Consider the following 17,249-nt stretch of genomic DNA (forward strand, 5'->3'; position numbering starts at 1 on the left):
TTTCTCTTTTTCTTTTACATTTCTATTGTTGTTTTTCTATTTTTTTAAAATTTTTTTAACGTTTATTTACTTTTGAGACAGAGAGAGACAGAGCATGAACGGGGGAGGGTCAGAGAGAGGGAGACACAGAATCTGAAACAGGCTCCAGGCTCTGAGCTGTCAGCACAGAGCCCGACGCGGGGCTCGAACTCACGGACCGTGAGATCATGACCTGAGCCGAAGTCGGCTGCCTAACCGACTGAGCCACCCAGGTGCCCCTGTTTTTCTAATTCTAAAAGCACCACCTTCTCACTGTAGTGTATTTCAAACAAAGTGAAAGCACACCTTTTATCACCCCCACTAAAGAACTTTCCATCACAGAAGCAATCACCAGGAACCATTTGGGGTGTATTGTTGCAGATAGGTCCCATGCTTATACAACCACATAAAGCGTATACACATAAATACGATTTTAGGTAAGTAACCTCTTCCTATCCATCTCCAGATTATTTTGTGACCACACTTTGTAGTTAGCATTATGTCTTTTTATTGAGCTGCCTTATTCTTTTTATGACTATACAGTATTCCATGATACAGGTGTTCCACATTGACTTATTATTTCCCTACTCATGGAGATTTATTTTGTTTCCATTTTTTTCTACTACAAAAATGCTGCAAAGAACATTCTATATGCACATGTGCAAGTAGTTTTGTAAACTGGATCCCTGGAAGTGGATTTGCTGGGTTAGCGCATTTTGCATTTTGATGGATACTGCCAGGTTTTTCTCCTGAAAGACTGTGCTAGTTCATACCCTCCCCAATGTGGCTAACGTGCCTGTTTTCACTCTACCCAGCCCTCACGTTTCTTTTAACATTTCACTTTGATAGACACAGATTCACATAGAAATTGCGAATGTAGTACAGACATTAGTTGTACACAAAATTGGTATAACCGGTAAATTCCTCACCCAGCTTCCCCAAAAGATAGCCCCTTACGTAACCACAGTGTAGTAACCAAAGCCAGGAAATCGACATTGGTACCAAACTAGGTGTTACTTGGATTTCACCTGTGTTTGCACGCACCCTTCTTTTTTTCTTTTGGTAAGTAGGCCTGCAAAATTTTATCACGTGTATAGTTTTGCCGGGAACCTTTTTTTTATAAATTTCATTTATTCCTTTGGAGAGGGGGTTGCAGAGAGAGAGGGAGAGAGAGGACCCCAAGGCAGCCTGATGGGAGGCTCCAATGCACAAAGTGTGAGATCATGGCCGGAGACAAAACCAAGAGACAGACCCTTAGCCGACTGAGCCCCCCGAGTTCCCCTTGCCAGGAACCTTGTGAACTTAATACATAGTAGTTTTGTTTGCAAGAAATGAACCTTTATCCTCTGTGCAATTTAGTTCTGTGGTTGTGGCATCCTTCCGAGTTGCTATGACGGTAGGAATGTTCGAGTCTAGATCCAGTGCAAGCAGGCTGTCAGTTTTCAGTGTGAGGTGATCCACCGCTAGGAATTTTCCAGCTTTCCCTCCAGCACCCCCGAGACTGGGGCTCTAACACCCAGGACAACCTCCTGGCCTCAGCAGGCATCAGCTTTCTGTTGCTAATTAAACTGAAAACCTGAGTGGGGCGCAGCTTGATTATTCAGACTTGCAAACCTCGGATGAATGTGCATGAAAACTTTATGGGAAATTAATCTTTGAGAAGTAAAACATGCCATCTCATTTTACTTAAAAAAAGGGAAGAAAATTAATGTGAGCGCTGGTGCTTCCTGTGTGTTTATCCTGAGTCCTTTCACTTAGAATCGAGCCATTATGAGCGCGTTTGTTCTTGATGAAAGGAACCCAGCATTAGACCGGAAATAGGATGTGTTGAAATCAATTTAGTGTCAACCACATCAAGCCTTTCTAAAATTGTAGGTTTTACAGAACTTTAAAACATGACTTGTTTATTTGGTAGAATTTAACTGTGATTCCTATTTCTCCGAAACAGACAGAAAGACAGAGAGTCAGGGCAAATTGCAGGTGGGCAGTGTCCCGGGGCAAGGAAATGCGATTTTTGAAGGCCTCCGCTGTGTCACACCCCCCGCTGCCCCTGCCATTGCAGGTCTAGTGCATTAGGAGTGACACAAGGATTTTTCAAGGCTGCCTGCTTTGATGGCACTCTTGCTTTGTGCATTCACGTGGGGTCTTCATGAGGGTTTCCATTTGAATGGAGAGGGTGAAGGTGCAGATGTTAGGTGTTAGGTGATGGGCATCACTTAACCCAGGATGGCCCGGACCATGGGGCGAGGTGCGTGCGCTGTGTAAATTACCCCTGTGAATTACCCTGTCCTTGCCAGCTAAGAAATCAATCCCGGAGGTGGAGTACAAGCCATTTTTTAGTTTCTTGGTATTGGCAGGCATTCACATGAGAAAAAGACAGACAAGAAATGCTCTGGGGGCACCCAGATATGCAGGAGGGGGTGTTGCAAGGCTGGCCAGTGCCGGGAAGTCCCTCTCCCCTGAAAGCTGGTCTCAGCTCCCATGACTGAGCACCAGGGTTTCATGCTGGGCCAGGACCCCTGCTCTGGGCACACAGCAGGATCTTAGGGGCTGGAGAGGACTGTAGGACTCACCCAGTTTACTCCTTTTATGATGGTGGCCTATAACTGAGTGACACCCCCCTTCAGTCTCTGCAAGCCACCCATGGATGGAGCAGGCCGGGGCTGGGGGTCGTCAGCTCACAGAGCTGGGGGGTGACAGAATGGGAGGGCTGGAGCCTCCACATAGAGCTTTGGTTCCCTTCAAAGCCAACTTGGTTAGTACTGAGCCAGTGCCATCCATAGCATTACCCTGGAACCTTCTATTAGCATAAATCCGGTCGCCCACGGGTATCAGCTTCCTTGCTTTCATTTTCCAGGAGAAGTGGGTTTCTATTTCATCCTCTTCCATTGTGGGGATTAGGAAGGAAAGATGGAATTAGCGTAGGAGGAAGCGGGTTTCCAAATGGATACCCTGGGGAAGAAAAAAAACAAACCAAATAAAACCACAGTAACAAAAAAACATCCACCCACCCACTTATCCATTTGCCCATGAGATATATATGTGCTATGTAGGGAAAGATTTTTAAAAATGTTTTATTCTTAAGCACTCTATACACCCAGTGTGGGGCTCGAACTCACAACCCTGAGATCAGGAGTTGCACACTCCACTGACTGAGCCAACCAGGTGCCCCAACAAAACACTGTAGAAACGATTTTTGTCTGTTCTGTTCACTGCTATATTCTGCCACCTGGAACAGTGCCCAGACCATAATAAGTTCTCAGTAAATCTTTCTGAATGAGAAGAAATACATCATTCATTAAACACACACTTGGAGGCAGAGGGAACAGATCCATCCTTGGGGGCAGGCAGTTTGCAGTCTAGAGGACAGATAGGCGAATGGATTATCATCATGGTTATGTACGCCATTCTGAGGTACATCTCTGAAAGCTAAGAGGCTTAATAAGTCCTCTGAAGCCTCCTCTGTTCCCCTTGCCATTCAGTTGGGCCTTGGAAGAAGAGGAAAGACCATGCGTGTTGTGTGTGCGTGTGTGTATGTGTGTGTGTGTCTTGTGTACCTATGTGCTGTGTGTGTGTGTGTGTGTGTGTGTGTGTGCATATGTGTTTGCTCAGGTCATCCAGCACTACGTGGGAAACTAGAATCTGAACTCACATCTCCTGCTTCCAAGTGCCGTGTCCCATTCACAAACTGGGTCCCAAAGGTGCTGTCTAGTAGAGGAAGGGACAGAAGCCCCTGCATTCAGGGGATAGCCCAAAGCAGGTTGGAAAGGTGACCAGAGGAAGTCACAGCTTTTGCTGAGAGCTGTGCTTGAGGCTCTGGGAGCAGGAATGACAACCAGTCAAGGATCAGAGATGGCCAGTGAGCTGGAGCTGAGGATCGGGGCAAACCCCGTCAAGTCCGAGGCCAGGAGGGGCAAATGCCTTCAAACCTGGGATAAGATTTTGTTTGAAGATGGTGCTCACATATTAAGAGTCATTTAAAAGTCACTGATCTGGGGGCACCCGGGCGGCTCAGTCGATTAAGTGTCTGACTCTTGATTTTGGCTCAGGTTGTGATCTCATGGCTTGTGAGCTCGAGCCCCACGTCAGGCTCTGAACTAACAGCACAGAGCCTGCTTGGGATCCTCTCTCACTCTCTCTCTCTCTCTCTCAAAATAAATAAACATTTTTTAAAAAGTCGCTGATCTGGACTGTGATCACAGGTGAGAAAAGTCAGGTCATGAGAGGTTAACGGAGAGACACGGGGTTAGTGGCTAGTGGGCGTGCGGGTGGCCACCTGTCTCAGTGTGCCTGGGACCTCCCTTGTTTTAAAATGGAAAGTCTGGAGTCCTGGGAACCCCCTCGGTCCCGGGGAGAACTGGGGCAACTGGTCACACCGGTGGCCATGTGATCTTAGCTGAACCTTCCAGGGCATTGCAGTCGCCTCCTGCCGGGGCTTCCTGCCTCTTTCCTGGCCTGCCTGCCCCAACCCTCCACCCTGCAGAGGAACGGCCCGCTCACATCACTTCCCCACCGAGAGCCCACGAAGATCCACCACGAGGGTGTGCGAGCCAGACTCTCCAGCCTGGCTCGCAAGGCTGTGCGTGATCCGGCCCCTACCTCTGCCGTCCCTTCCTCCAGGAGCATTGAAACTACTCCGACCTTCCCCCTCTAGGTCTTTGCCCAATCTGTGCCCTCTGCTGGGCGTGTCCTTCCATCAGCACTCCTGGCTAAAGCCAGCTGTCCCCTCTGGGCCTCTGGGAAGTGTCCCCCAGCATCCAGTCCCTAGAGGGAGCCGATGCATTTTTCCTGCATTGCGTGGTGCGGTGTATGGATTCCTGTTACGCGTGCGCTTCCACAAAACACAAGTGATTCGCTCACGGCACACCTTCAAGAAGCGATCCTGTGGAGCCCAAGCTTCTGACTCCTGGCCCGTGGATCCTTCTACCACCCTGCCCAGACTGTAAGCTCCCAGGGGTCAAGGCCTGTGTGACCCACAGCCTACGGGCCCAAACGAAGAAGCAGCCCTCAGCGAGGTGCTGTCAGCCCTGTGCACCAACCAAGAAGTAGAACGGATTTACACAGACATGTCCCATGTGTGTTTATTAGCGTCTTGAAAGCTGTTGTTCAAATGACAAGGAATAAATACCTACCTAGTCGCCGAGCTCTGGGCTCCAAAGAGAAAGCTGGAGCTCCCCCTGGTGGCTGCCGAAAGTTAGCGCTGCCAGCCTGCTCCTGTGTGTGGGAAATGAGGGACCCGCGCCACCCTGGTGGATTTCATTCCTGAGGGGTTTCCCTCCAGGACTTCAAGACTAGGCCCCAAGGAGCAAGAACAACCAGGGAAAATAAAACCATTGCAGTGGAGAATCCAAGCCCCCAAGTAGCTCTGCTACATCTTCGTCTTTGAAGAGGGAGGGAAATGATACAGTTAGAATTTGAAAATGACCAAGTCGAAGTTTTCCTGGTGTAAAAAGCCTTCAAACACTCAAAGCTGTCTATCACTCCTGTCAGATCATAAAAGCCAGTTACCCTCAGCTCGGGGACTGTGCTCTTTACCCCAAGCGGAGAGTTGGCTGAGCAGAGGCTGTCCCCTGGAGGAGATGCGTCAAGACTGTGTGGCTCGCCCCCAGAACTCTGTCCTGTGTCCCCACTAGGATGCTGCAAGGCCACAGCTGGAGGCTCCTCTCTCTGTGTTAAAGGCCTTCACCCTTTTATTTTTATTAGGTTTACTTATTTATTTTGAGAGAGAGAGAGAGAGAGAGAGAGAGAGAACAAGTGGGTGAAGAACGGAGAGGGAGGGAGAGAGAGAGAATCCCAAGCAGGCTTCATGCTGTTAGCACAGAGCCAATGTGGGGCTCGAACTCATGAAGCCTGAGATGATGACCTGAACCAAAATCAGGAGCCGGATAGTTAACCAACTAAGCCACCCAGGTGCTCTGGGCCTTCACCCTTTCAAACAAAGCTCTTGTGGAAGGGGTAATAGTCTAAGTTCCATCAACCCTGTGCTGGTGTCTGTGGTATGAATGTCATCACTTGGGGCTGACTTGGTTGTGATGGGGATGGAGATGAAGGAACAGGCCCAAATCCCGGGGCAGGACCGGCGTGGGGCCCAGGGGCCCAGAGCAGCAAGCCCTATAGGGGAGAAGGGGGACAGAAGGAGGGCAGAGAGCACTGCAAAGACCAGCCTTCTCTACCTGTACTGTTGTCCTGCAAGCTTTGTCATTGGTCTAAAGTTTATTTTTGGAGTCTTAAGTTGGCTTAGTGTTTCTCAAGTTTTAATCACTCGAGTAATAATAATAGTTATTATCGTGGTAACTACCATTTACTGCGTTCTTATTAAATACCAAGGACTGGGGCGCCTGGGTGGCGCAGTCGGTTAAGCGTCCGACTTCAGCCAGGTCACGATCTCGCAGTCCGTGAGTTCGAGCCCCGTGTCGGGCTCTGGGCTGAAGGCTCAGAGCCTGGAGCCTGTTTCCGGTTCTGTGTCTCCCTCTCTCTCTGCCCCTCCCCCATTCATGCTCTGTCTCTCTCTGTCCAAAAATAAATAAACGTTGAAAAAAAAAATTTTAAATACCAAGGACTGTTCGGATGCTTTGCAGGTGTTATCTTAATTTATGAAGTACGATTTTGTATTGTGTGTAATTTATTTAATCCTCATTACGCTGCTGTAATGCAGGAACTATTATTCCCATCTTAGAAATGAGATTTCTTTTTGCCAAATAATACTGTGTTATGATTGTAAAAATATTTTCCTTTGAATTTCATCCTCTTACTAAATAAGTCCATTTTTAAAGAAACTTGATTTTCCTACTATAAATGGAAAACTACATTACCTGTCTTAAGTAGGAGCAAACTATTTTTAAAATCTATTGAAATAACTATTTGCCCAGGTGTCACCCAAAATCATCTTCTGTACCACCAGCAGACAGCCAGGCGTGTCTGGGGAAATACTACCTTAGAAGTAGAAGGGACCCCTCAAGCAAGGGGAATGGAAGGGAGCCCTCCAGGGTGGAAGAAAGTCACTTTGCATGTTTGGATTTGAGAGTGAACTGTGCTCCGTAGGGACTTGCTTTAAGAATGTTTGGATTTAATTGCTTTTCTTTACCCAGCTTCTAAGATGGATGCTTAGCTCATTAATCTTCAGCCTTTCTTCTTTTTTATTTAAAAGAATATAAACAATTAAGGCTATAAACTTCTCTGTACTGTGCCAGCTGTATCCCATGCATTTTGATTAGAGTATTTTCTTTATTGTTCACTTCTAATTATTTTCTTAATTATGATTATCATTTCTTTTTTGACCAAAGGGTTATTTAAAGCAGGAAAGACCTTGGGTCTTTGGGTCATTCCAAACATGTGGATTTCAAAAATAATAGTATCTTCTTACTATTGATTTTCAGTTTACAAATTACGATCAAAGAGCAGGACTTGTATGTTTTCAGTCCTTTGACATTCATTAGGACATGCTTTATGGTCCAATATATAGTCAAATAGTTGGATTAAAAAAATATTATCTGAAAATCTTTATCTTTTACCAGGAGCATTTGGTCCTTGTACATTTATTGTAATCATTGATAAATTAGGATTAGTGCCTATCATCTCATCTCATGCTTTCTATTTTTTCCCTTTCATTTTCTTGCTGCCTTTTGTCTTTTTTTTTTATTTAAAAAAATTTTTTTTCAACGTTTATTTATTTTTGGGACAGAGAGAGACAGAGCATGAACGGGCGAGGGGCAGAGAGAGAGGGAGACACAGAATCGGAAACAGGCTCCAGGCTCTGAGCCATCAGCCCAGAGCCCGACACGGGGCTCGAACTCACGGACCGTGAGATCGTGACCTGGCTGAAGTCGGACGCTTAACCGACTGCGCCACCCAGGCGCCCCAAGTCTTTTTTTTTTTTTTAAGAGAGAGTGACAGAGAGAGAGAGAGAGAGAGAGAGAGCATGCACATGCATGTGTGCATAGGGGCACAGGAAAAGGGAGAGAGAATCTTAAACAAGCTCCATGCCCAGCACAGAGCCCGATGAGGGGCTTGATCCCATGATCCTGGAATCACGACCTGAGCCGAAATCAAGAGTCAGACACTCAACCAGCCCATACACCCCTCTTGCTGCCTCTTGAATTTTTTTTTTCTTACTGCATCTTTACCCTCTATTAGTCTGGGACTCACATACTTTGTTTCCATCAGTTTAGTGGTTACTCTAGAAATTGCAATATGCCCACTCAATTTTATCAGAATCTAAAAGATAATGAATACCTCTACCTTCCCTCCACATAACATAGGGGTCTCAGAACACTTTAATTTTATTCTCCCTTTCCTGGTTTGCATGCTATTCCTGTGATGTCTTTTAGTTTTATTTGTTTTTAAGTGCACAAGACATTATCATTGTTGGTTTTTTTTTTAAGTTTATTTTATTTGTTGAGAGAGAGAGAGAGAGAGAGAGAGAGAGAATCCCAAGCGGGCTCTATGCTGTCAGCACAGAACCTGATGGGGGGCCCATTCCCAAGAACCGTGAGATCATGACCCTAGCCGAAATCAAGAGTCAGACAAAGCCAACAATGCCCCAACCATTTTTGTTTTATACAGGCAATGCTTGTTTAAATTTCTGTGCATTTAATTCCTCCTTACATCTTAGATCTTCAAACTGGAATCACTTTCCTACTGTCTGAGATTCATCCTGTAGAGTTTCCTTTACTGAGTTTTGCTGGTGTCAAATTCTAGTTTTTTTTTTTTTTAATATTGTTTTAATGCTTATTTTTGAGAGAGAGACAGAATGTGAGTGGGGGAGGGGCAGAGAGCAAGAGAGACACAGAATCTGAAGCAGGCTCTGGGCTGTGAGCTGTCAGCACAGAGCCTGACATGGGGCTCGAACTCACTAACCGTGAAATCATGACCTGAGCCAAAGTCGGATGCTTAACCAACTGAGCCACCCAGGCACCCTTCTAGTTTTTTTTGTTGGTTTGAAAATGTCTATATTTCACCTTGCTCTTGAAATATGTTGTCAGTGGGCACAGAATTCTAGGTAGACAGTTATTTTTCTCTTAGCACATTGAAGACACCATTCCATTCTTAACTATTTTTTAGGTTTATTTATTTATTGTGTGTGCGAGAGAGAGAAAGCAAGTGAGTGTGAGTGGGGGAGGGAGAGAGTATCCCGAGCAGGCTCCATGCTCAGTGCGGAGTCCAATGCGGGGCTTAATCTCAGGACGCTAGGGTCATGACCTGAGCCAAAATTTAAGCATCCGTCGCTCACCCGACTGAACACCCCAGTGCACGTGTTTTCAGTCCATTCTTCCAGCTCCCATTCTTGCTATTATGACTCAATTGTTGGGGCGCCTGGGTGGCTCAGCCGGTTGAGCGTCGGACTTCGGCTCAGGTCATGATCTCGCGGTCTGTGAGTTCGAGCCCCGCGGTGGGCTCTGTGCTGACAGCTCAGAGCCTGGAGCTTGCTTCTGATTCTGTGTCTCCCTCTCTCTCTGCCCCTCCCCTGCTCATGCTCTGTCTCTCTCTGCCTCAAAAATAAATAAACATTAAAAAAAAAGAGTCCATTGTCAGTCTATTGTATTGAAAGCCCCTCTTCTTTCTGACTGCATTTAAAAATCTTCCCTTTGTCTTTGGCACACAGCAATTTTACCATGATGTGTCAAGGCACGTATTTCTTTTCGCTTTTCTTGCTTTGGGTTTTCTGGGCTTTTTGAATCCAGGGGCTTGTAGCTTTCATCAGTTCTGGAAGGTTCTCAGCCCTTGTCTCTTCTTATATTGCCTTTCTTTTCCTTATAGAGCTTCTCACCCTATGCTCTCGGTCTCTTAACTTCCTTTCATATTTCCCAGTTGTTGTCCCTCAAAGGATAATTTTCTAGGACCTGTATTCTGGATGGATAGCTTTTTCTGATCTAATTACTGATTCTCTTATCAAGGAGGTATCAGCTTTAATTATGAAAATTTTCAGTTCTCGAAATTCTCTTTGGTTCTTTTTCAAATATATATATACGTATATATATATGTATATGTGTATATATATATATATATATATATATATATATACATATATATATATAATTGTTTGTTTCTTTCACAGATTCCCAAGCTTGTCTTTTAGTAAACCTAATTGGTTTATAGTCTATGACTGTTAATTCCAGAATATGAGGGACCACTCCTCCGCCCATTTGATCAGAAGCATCTTTACCCCATAGAGGAAGATAGAACAGGCATCTACATCACATGCCTCATCACGCTGATCTCCTTCTGGGAACAACCCTGAAAACGGTGTCATTACCTAGGGCAGACTTTCGGCCATCGGGCAAGTCCAAGTTAGGGCTGGGATTCTGGCTTGTTTTGTATCTTGTGTCTGCCCTATTCTCCCCCGTGTCTTTCTGACATGGAGACAGGAGGGGCGTGGTTTTAGTCCCAAGTAGAGGGTCCAAGGGAGAGGGGTGCTCTGAAGATTTTCCAGGTACCCAGGAGCCTCTGGAGATAGGACAGTGAGGAGAGTAGTGGCTTCAAACAATCCATGTGACAGAAGAAAAAACATCCCCGTGGGCTTTTCATGCCGAGTAGTTGCGGACCTGGGTTGGGTTGCTCCGTTCATTTGCTTAGATGACTGATGTCCGTGGATGTACATGGCTTCACATCACGCATGTAAAATTCATCAGCCTGGTGCCCGAGACATAAAAATGTTCAAAAAGCGTTCACAGCCCTCATGATTATTGTGGTTGCCATTATCATTACGTTCCCAGGAAATACTGGTCTGTTGAGTCAACACGTCCAATGTCACCAAGTCGTGGGTCTTTTCAAAAGGACCAGGTCACCTGAGCAGGCGGAACTTGCATTTTCTGCCCAAGTAGTAAGCTTAGAGCGGTGCCTGGGATGTGGGAGATGTGGAGGGGCGCCGGGGTAGGAGTGGAGCCTGTTTGCCGAGACGGGAGATGGGCAGGCAGGGGAGAGGGGAGGTGCACGCCCAGGGAAGGGAAGGTGAGCCAAGGGAAAGTCCGTGGGGGTGGAGGCGGGTAGGAGGAGGGTGGTGAATAGGAGGTGCCAACATTTTCTCCACGATTTTGTTACATCTTGGGGAAAACGGGGGCTGAGGAGGGCCCTATGATGACAGCCTGAATTGGGTAAAATTTAAGGATAGGGAATTACTAATTAGTAATAAGGTGGAATACTTAAGTGTATGAAATGAATAATATGTAGCTAAAAAATAATGATACAGCATTAGGCATTTGAGACATGTGGACGCCAAGCAATTAACCTCTATTCTTCCCCTGAATCGCGGTTGTGCTAATTGGCTCCTTTCCTCTGACGGGGCGATATTAACCTTTCTATTTTTCTCTAAAGGAGCAGGTACGTGGGGTAGATGTGCTGCTCCGGTTTGGAGGAGAGGTATTTTTTCCCTGAATAATAACCCGTTTGCAATTTTTCTCCCAAACTGTTGCGTTACAAAGGTTCTGTCGGGTTTTCCTGATAAGGCTCCCCAGAGATGGAAAAGGCGGTTTGAACACATATCCGTGTGTTACCAGCTTCTTGCTCAAGCAACACGACCTTTTGGAAGACTGCACACGTGAAGCCCTGTCCTGGGTGCTGGGGACACAGCACAAGCCAGACAGCCTCCTACGCTCATGGAGCTCGTGACTCAGTGAGGGAGGAACCCCAAAGGCAAATGGCCACGTGGATGTCTGATACAGTCTTGGAGCTAGGAAGTAAAAGAAAACTGGCGAGAGAGAATGTCAGGAAGGGAGGAAGTGCCTTTTAAGGCAGGGTGGTTGGGAGGGCTTCTCTGAGGAGGCAGTATTTGAGCTGAGACAGGATGGAAGGGAGGTAAAGAGGCTTGTAGCTATTTGGAGGAGCAGTATTCTAGGCAGAGGTAATAGCAAGTGCAAAGGCCCTGGGGCTGGCATGTACTTAGAGTGTGAGAACCAGCAAGCTGGCCAATGTGGCCTGGGCAGAGTGAGAACAGGGAGAGGAGGAAGACATTAGGTTGGAAAGCTCATGAGGGCCACATTATGCAGGGCCTCGAGGGCCATGGTAAGGACCTTGTGTTGATTTCCAGAGTCCTGGGAAGCCACTGGCAGGGTGTGAGCAGAGTCTGAGGAGAAAGGCTCACCCTGGCTGCTGTGGGGAGAAGAGGCTGAGAGGAACAAGGGCCACAGGCATGGACGTGTAGTGACAAACGGAATCAAGATGGACACGTGGGCATAAAAGATCCGGTGACCCTGACCCATAGTCTGGTGAAATAGAGCCTCCCAAGATACAAAGCATGGACAGAGACCATGCCCTGCCCACCTAGAAACAAATATTAGGCATTTGAAAAACCCAGTCGGGTGGAGAGCAGTCACATCAAATTCACTCTGTGATGTGTTAATAGTCAATATCATGGATAGCACACATTTAAAAAGGGACCTGGCAATTCCACACCCAGGACTTTACCCAGAGAGACAAATGCACAGTAGCACAGTACATAATTCATGTGCAAGGTGCTTCCTAGTAGGAAAACTGTGGCCAACCCTAACGTTCATCAGTAGAGGAGTATTTAAGCTGTGGTACATTCAGGCTTTCAAATAGTATCTTCAAGCTGATAGTTTTTGTTTTTGTTTTTGTTTTACAAATCATACCCTACAGAAGAGAAAAAATGAAAGGTAAAATCTCATTCATCTTTTACTTTCCCAGTCATATTTCCCAAGAGGGTTTGTTGAGTATCCTTCAAGGAACACTTTCTTCCGGGTGCCTGGGTGCTCAGTCGGTTAAGCGTCTGACTTCAACTCAGGTCATGATCTGGCACTCCGTGAGTTCGAGCCCCACATCGGGCTCCGTGCTGACAGCTCAGAGCCTGGAGCCTGCATCAGATTCCGTGTCTCCCTCTCTCTCTCTCTCTGGCCCTCCCCAGCTCAGGCTCTGTCTGTCTGTCTCTTGAAAATAAATAAACATTAAAAAAATTTAAAAAAAGAAACATTTCCTCAGATACAGGCATATCCATTTATATTCTTTACATACATAAACGTGTAAAGATTCTTTTTAGGTAAAAATAGGACAGTTCTATAAACATTATTTTGCAATGTGATTTCATCTCGCTTTATGATATATCTTTAACATTTAGCCACATCAGTACATTAGATTAATAGCTGCCTAGTATCGATATACCAAACTTGACTTAGTCTGCTATTAATGGATATTTTCTTACATATATGTCACATTTGTGTTACTCGAGGGTATATTTTCACAAGTATACTTTTTACAATTTAAAACATTAAGAATGAGGATGTGGCATGTATTTCTTGTGCAGATACCCACAATGTATTATGGAGAGAAAAACAGGCTGCAAAATAGTACGCGTTGCATGGTCCTATTGATGTAAATTTGTGTATATCTCTGTGTGTATATATTTATAGAATCTGGAGGGATGCTTGCTAAAATGCTAATAGGAGTTATTGATCACAGCCTAGTGATTGTAGGTGTTTTTTCTCTTTAGTGCTTTTCATGCTTATTGTTATTATTTAGAATTGGAATATGGATTTTGGGGGGAAAGCAAGCTACTTTATATTTGGAGAAAAATTCATTGGGAGCTTAAAATACTTGCGTTTGGATCTGTACTTTTCTTATTGGGTTCACTCGAGAGTTAAACTGTCCCTTTTTTCCTTCTCCAGTTGCCAACACCCAAGCAGCGCGAATTGTGGACCTGAGCGCAGTTCACGGGCCGCACCACAAGAGGGCAGTGTTTGCAGGACATTTTGCGCCTGGCCGCCTCCCGCGGCTCGCCAGGGACTAGAATTTTGCAGGATGTCCTCTCTGCGCGGCCAGAGCAGAGCCGAGATGCATGTCCTGTGGCTTCCAGTTTGAGCCGTGACACATGTTCTTCCGTCAACGGGGGTGCGTGCGTGCGGGTGGCACTAGGGAGGCATCTGTCTGCGGCCCCGCCCTCTCCAAGCCGCCCCCACAGCCTTCCTACCCGACCTGCCCTCGGGTCGGGTCACGGAACCCACCCACCCAGTCTAGGCCCAGCCGGCTTCTGCCCCGGGGGCTGACCTGAGCCAGAGGGAACGGGATATCCCCTCACCCCCCTCAACAGCCGCCCCCTGCGATGCCGATTTGGAGCTCCGGCAGCGCCCCACCCGCCCAGCCACATTCTGACCGGGTCCCTCGGGTCTTAATTCCCCATACGAGGTAGCTGCCCTGGTCTTCCCTTCCCTCCTCCTCTCTTTCACCTTCTTAAAAAAAAAAAAAAATTTTTTTTTTTGAAAAAGCAATGCATATTCATGACAAAAATTCAAATAACCCAAAAGGAGGAGCTGATGAAAAGCAGGTCTCCCCTCCCTTCCGAGCTTCCCAGTTTTCTCCCCTCAGGCCATAAAGGCTAAGAGGTTTTAGCCACAGCCTCTTCCCAGAGGTTCCGGGTGCCTATGCAGATACAGATGAGCAAGCAGGTGTTCAAAACCACCTTGGCCCCTGGTTCGCTTTTACTAGGCTCGGGAAACCCTTCCGCGTCGGTTCAGGTGCAGCTGCCCGGGTACTTTCTTCACTGGCTTTCGGAGCATTCTATTGTGTGGATGCACCATGCTTGCTTTAACCATCCCTCCTGGGGGACGCGTGGGCCCTTTCCAGTCTCTTGCTCTCGGGAGCGGAGGGCAGGGACTAATGTCGCAGGCCCAGCTTTAAGCACAGGTGTAAAATCCAAATGCACTGACTTCTCAGAAGTGGAGTGGCCGGGCGGAGGGCGCAGATGGGCTGAGCTTTCATAGTCGTTGCCGTATCGCCCTTCAAAGACGTTTTGAACCCTTCTACGTGGATCTAATCCCAGCGTGAGTGCCCTTTGTCAGTTACTGGTTCTGGTTACTGGTACTGGTACTGGTTCTGGTTACTGGTTCTCAGTCTTGACCGAGGTCAGAATTACCTGGGGAAGCTTTCTAAAAATGCCAGTTCCTAGGCTGTATCCCATATCCCAGCCTGATTAAATCAGAATGTGACAGTTTTGTGTGTGTGTGTGTGTGTGTGTGTGTGTGTGTGTGTGTTGGGGGCTGCTGGTTAAGGGGAAGGGGACTGGCGTCGGCACTTACAACATTTCCCCCCCAAGATTCTACTGGGCAGGCAGGGGTGAATGACGCTATGATACGTGGAAAACACCTCGTGGATTTACGCGTATATTCCTTTAATTATGAAAGGAAGACGAACATTCTTCTTTGAGAACAGTGCTTTAGACTTTTCTTGAATCGCAGACCCTTTGGAGGTTCCGAACAAAATCAATGGATCTTCTATCCAGAAAAAAAAAAAAGTGCATGCGTGTTGGTCTCAATTTAAGTGATCCTAGACCCTTTGGAGCTCCTCCTCAGGCCTCCTGGGACCCTGAGCCTCAGGTTAAGGACAGGCCCAGAAAATTGTTCCTCCCAGACTCTTTCACTGCGCTCCAGGCCTTGTGTGCTCTCCCTGAAGCCCCACCCGAACCTAACCCCTGTGCCCCTCCTGCTGAGATCTGCCAGGAGCCTCTGCTCCAAAACCGTGTCTGTGTACCCGCAGAATAGCCCAGGTCCTCCTGGTGGGGCTTCCCTGATGCCCACCTCTGAGAGGAGCTGCAGGGAGCTCACAGGGACCCACAGCATGAGGTGCCTGTGCTCAGAGAGCTCACAGTTGGCAGAGGATTCTGCTGTGTGGCAGGGGCTGTGGGATGGGGCCGACGTGGTGCTGTGGAGCACAGTCGACTCAGGTGGGAGCACAGACTGAGGAGAAGGGTGGCCGGGGCCTCCCTGGGGGCAGGTCCTGGGCCGGAGCTGGCAGGGACAGGATGGGAAGGTGCCACGGGTGTGAGGGAGCTCGTCACCTGCCGAGGAGCTAAGCGCCAGGAAGGTGTGGACACACAGGGAGTTGCCAGTTGTTTGGGGGTGGGATGTAGGGGAGAAGCGAGTCAGGGGAGATAGGAAAGGGCGCGTGGCAGGGCAGACGGATTTCAGGGCAGGGGTGTGCCGTTAGCCCATTCGCTCTGTGGGAGTCCAGGCGGGCGGATGGCAAGGAAAGGGCTGATTCTGGGGTGTTAGGGCAGCAGGGCTCAGCAGGGGAGCAGGGGCGGTGGGTCACAGGTAACCGGCTTAGGCTGGAGGGTGGTGAGGACCACGGCCAGGGAGGGACGACAGTGCTCAGTGGGCAGGTGTGTGTGTGTGCGCGCAGGGGCGAGGAGAGGGCGGGAGAGCAGGACGTGGGTGGACAGCAGAGCGCCATGCATCCCCAGGCTGGGGGGGGAGCAGTGTTGGGGGTGGGCACCTGCTGACAGGTGCACTGAGGGGCAGTCTTGGAGCGAGGCGCTGGGAGGCGGGCAGCGCTCAGGGGGAGGGGCAGTAGTCCTGGAGCAGAGGGCAGAGTGAGGCAGGGCCACTTCTTTGGCCACCAGGACTGCCCCAGTTCCCACAACTGCTCCGTGTGCCCGTGCCCGCCTCCTCTGCAGGCAGGTCTGGGCCGGGGGTGCCCTGGTTCCTCCCACGCAGGACACCCTGACAGGGCGTCAGTCACTGCCCTTGTTCCGGGAGTCATCCACACGCCTTCCCCAGGATTTGAACATTGCATTGGTCGGTGGGGGGGAAGGAGTCGGCTAGCTCACCCAGGGAAATCCAGCCCCAGAGCCAGCTCAGAGACCACACCGTGAGGGTTTTCAGTTCAGTTCCTCTGGAACTCTTCTAGTCGCCAGTGCTCCTGAGTATGAGTTACAGAAAGTCGTCCCCAGTCCACACAAGCAAAGGAGGCCTTGTACTTAGGGCCCAGGGGCTCCATGACGCCCACAGGGTCACTGCAGCAGAGCCCAGGGCCGGCAGGACTGGGGGCTCCCGGGGCTCCCCTCTCTGGCCTCCCCTCACCCTTTGCAGGCTTGTGCTCAGCATCTTGGGGCCCTACTGACTGGCCCACGTTAGTGTGATGGCTTCGGTCCCACCCAGAGACAGTCTATCTGTATTGATGTCTGCTTATCTCATCTCATCTCAACTCAGAGATCTCTGGGAAGGAGCTCCTGGGCCCAGCTCCGTCAGGGACTCACTCCTCAGCCAATCAGCTGGGACATTAGGCACCAGGCCTCACTTTCAGGACATGGTAACGCCCAGGGCAGCTATGCTGGGCAGACAGTCCCCCAGGTGTCAAACCTGACTTCCCAAACATAACCGTTAGATGTTCATTCATTCACTCACTCACTCATTCATCTTACGAACCTTTCTTGAGCAGCTACGGAGTCTAGGCCCCTCTCTAAGTTCTGTGCGCACGGAAGTGAACAACACAGACAAAGTTATTGCTGC

At 48.3% G+C, this 17,249-nt stretch overlaps 1 long non-coding RNA gene across 1 annotated transcript in view; it reads left to right on the forward strand.

The window, feature by feature from the left end:
• The window catches only part of LOC116738388, a 57,328-nt gene extending 41,176 nt beyond the window's left edge, over nt 1–16,152 (forward strand). The window contains exon 3 of the long non-coding RNA XR_004344269.1: nt 13,632–16,152. This is a non-coding gene — a long non-coding RNA (uncharacterized LOC116738388). The remainder of the gene's footprint in view (nt 1–13,631) is intronic.
• Nucleotides 16,153–17,249: the final 1,097 nt, after the last annotated feature.

The sequence above is a fragment of the Lynx canadensis genome, chromosome D2 (assembly GCF_007474595.2).
Source record: "Lynx canadensis isolate LIC74 chromosome D2, mLynCan4.pri.v2, whole genome shotgun sequence".
Taxonomy (NCBI): domain Eukaryota; kingdom Metazoa; phylum Chordata; class Mammalia; order Carnivora; family Felidae; genus Lynx; species Lynx canadensis.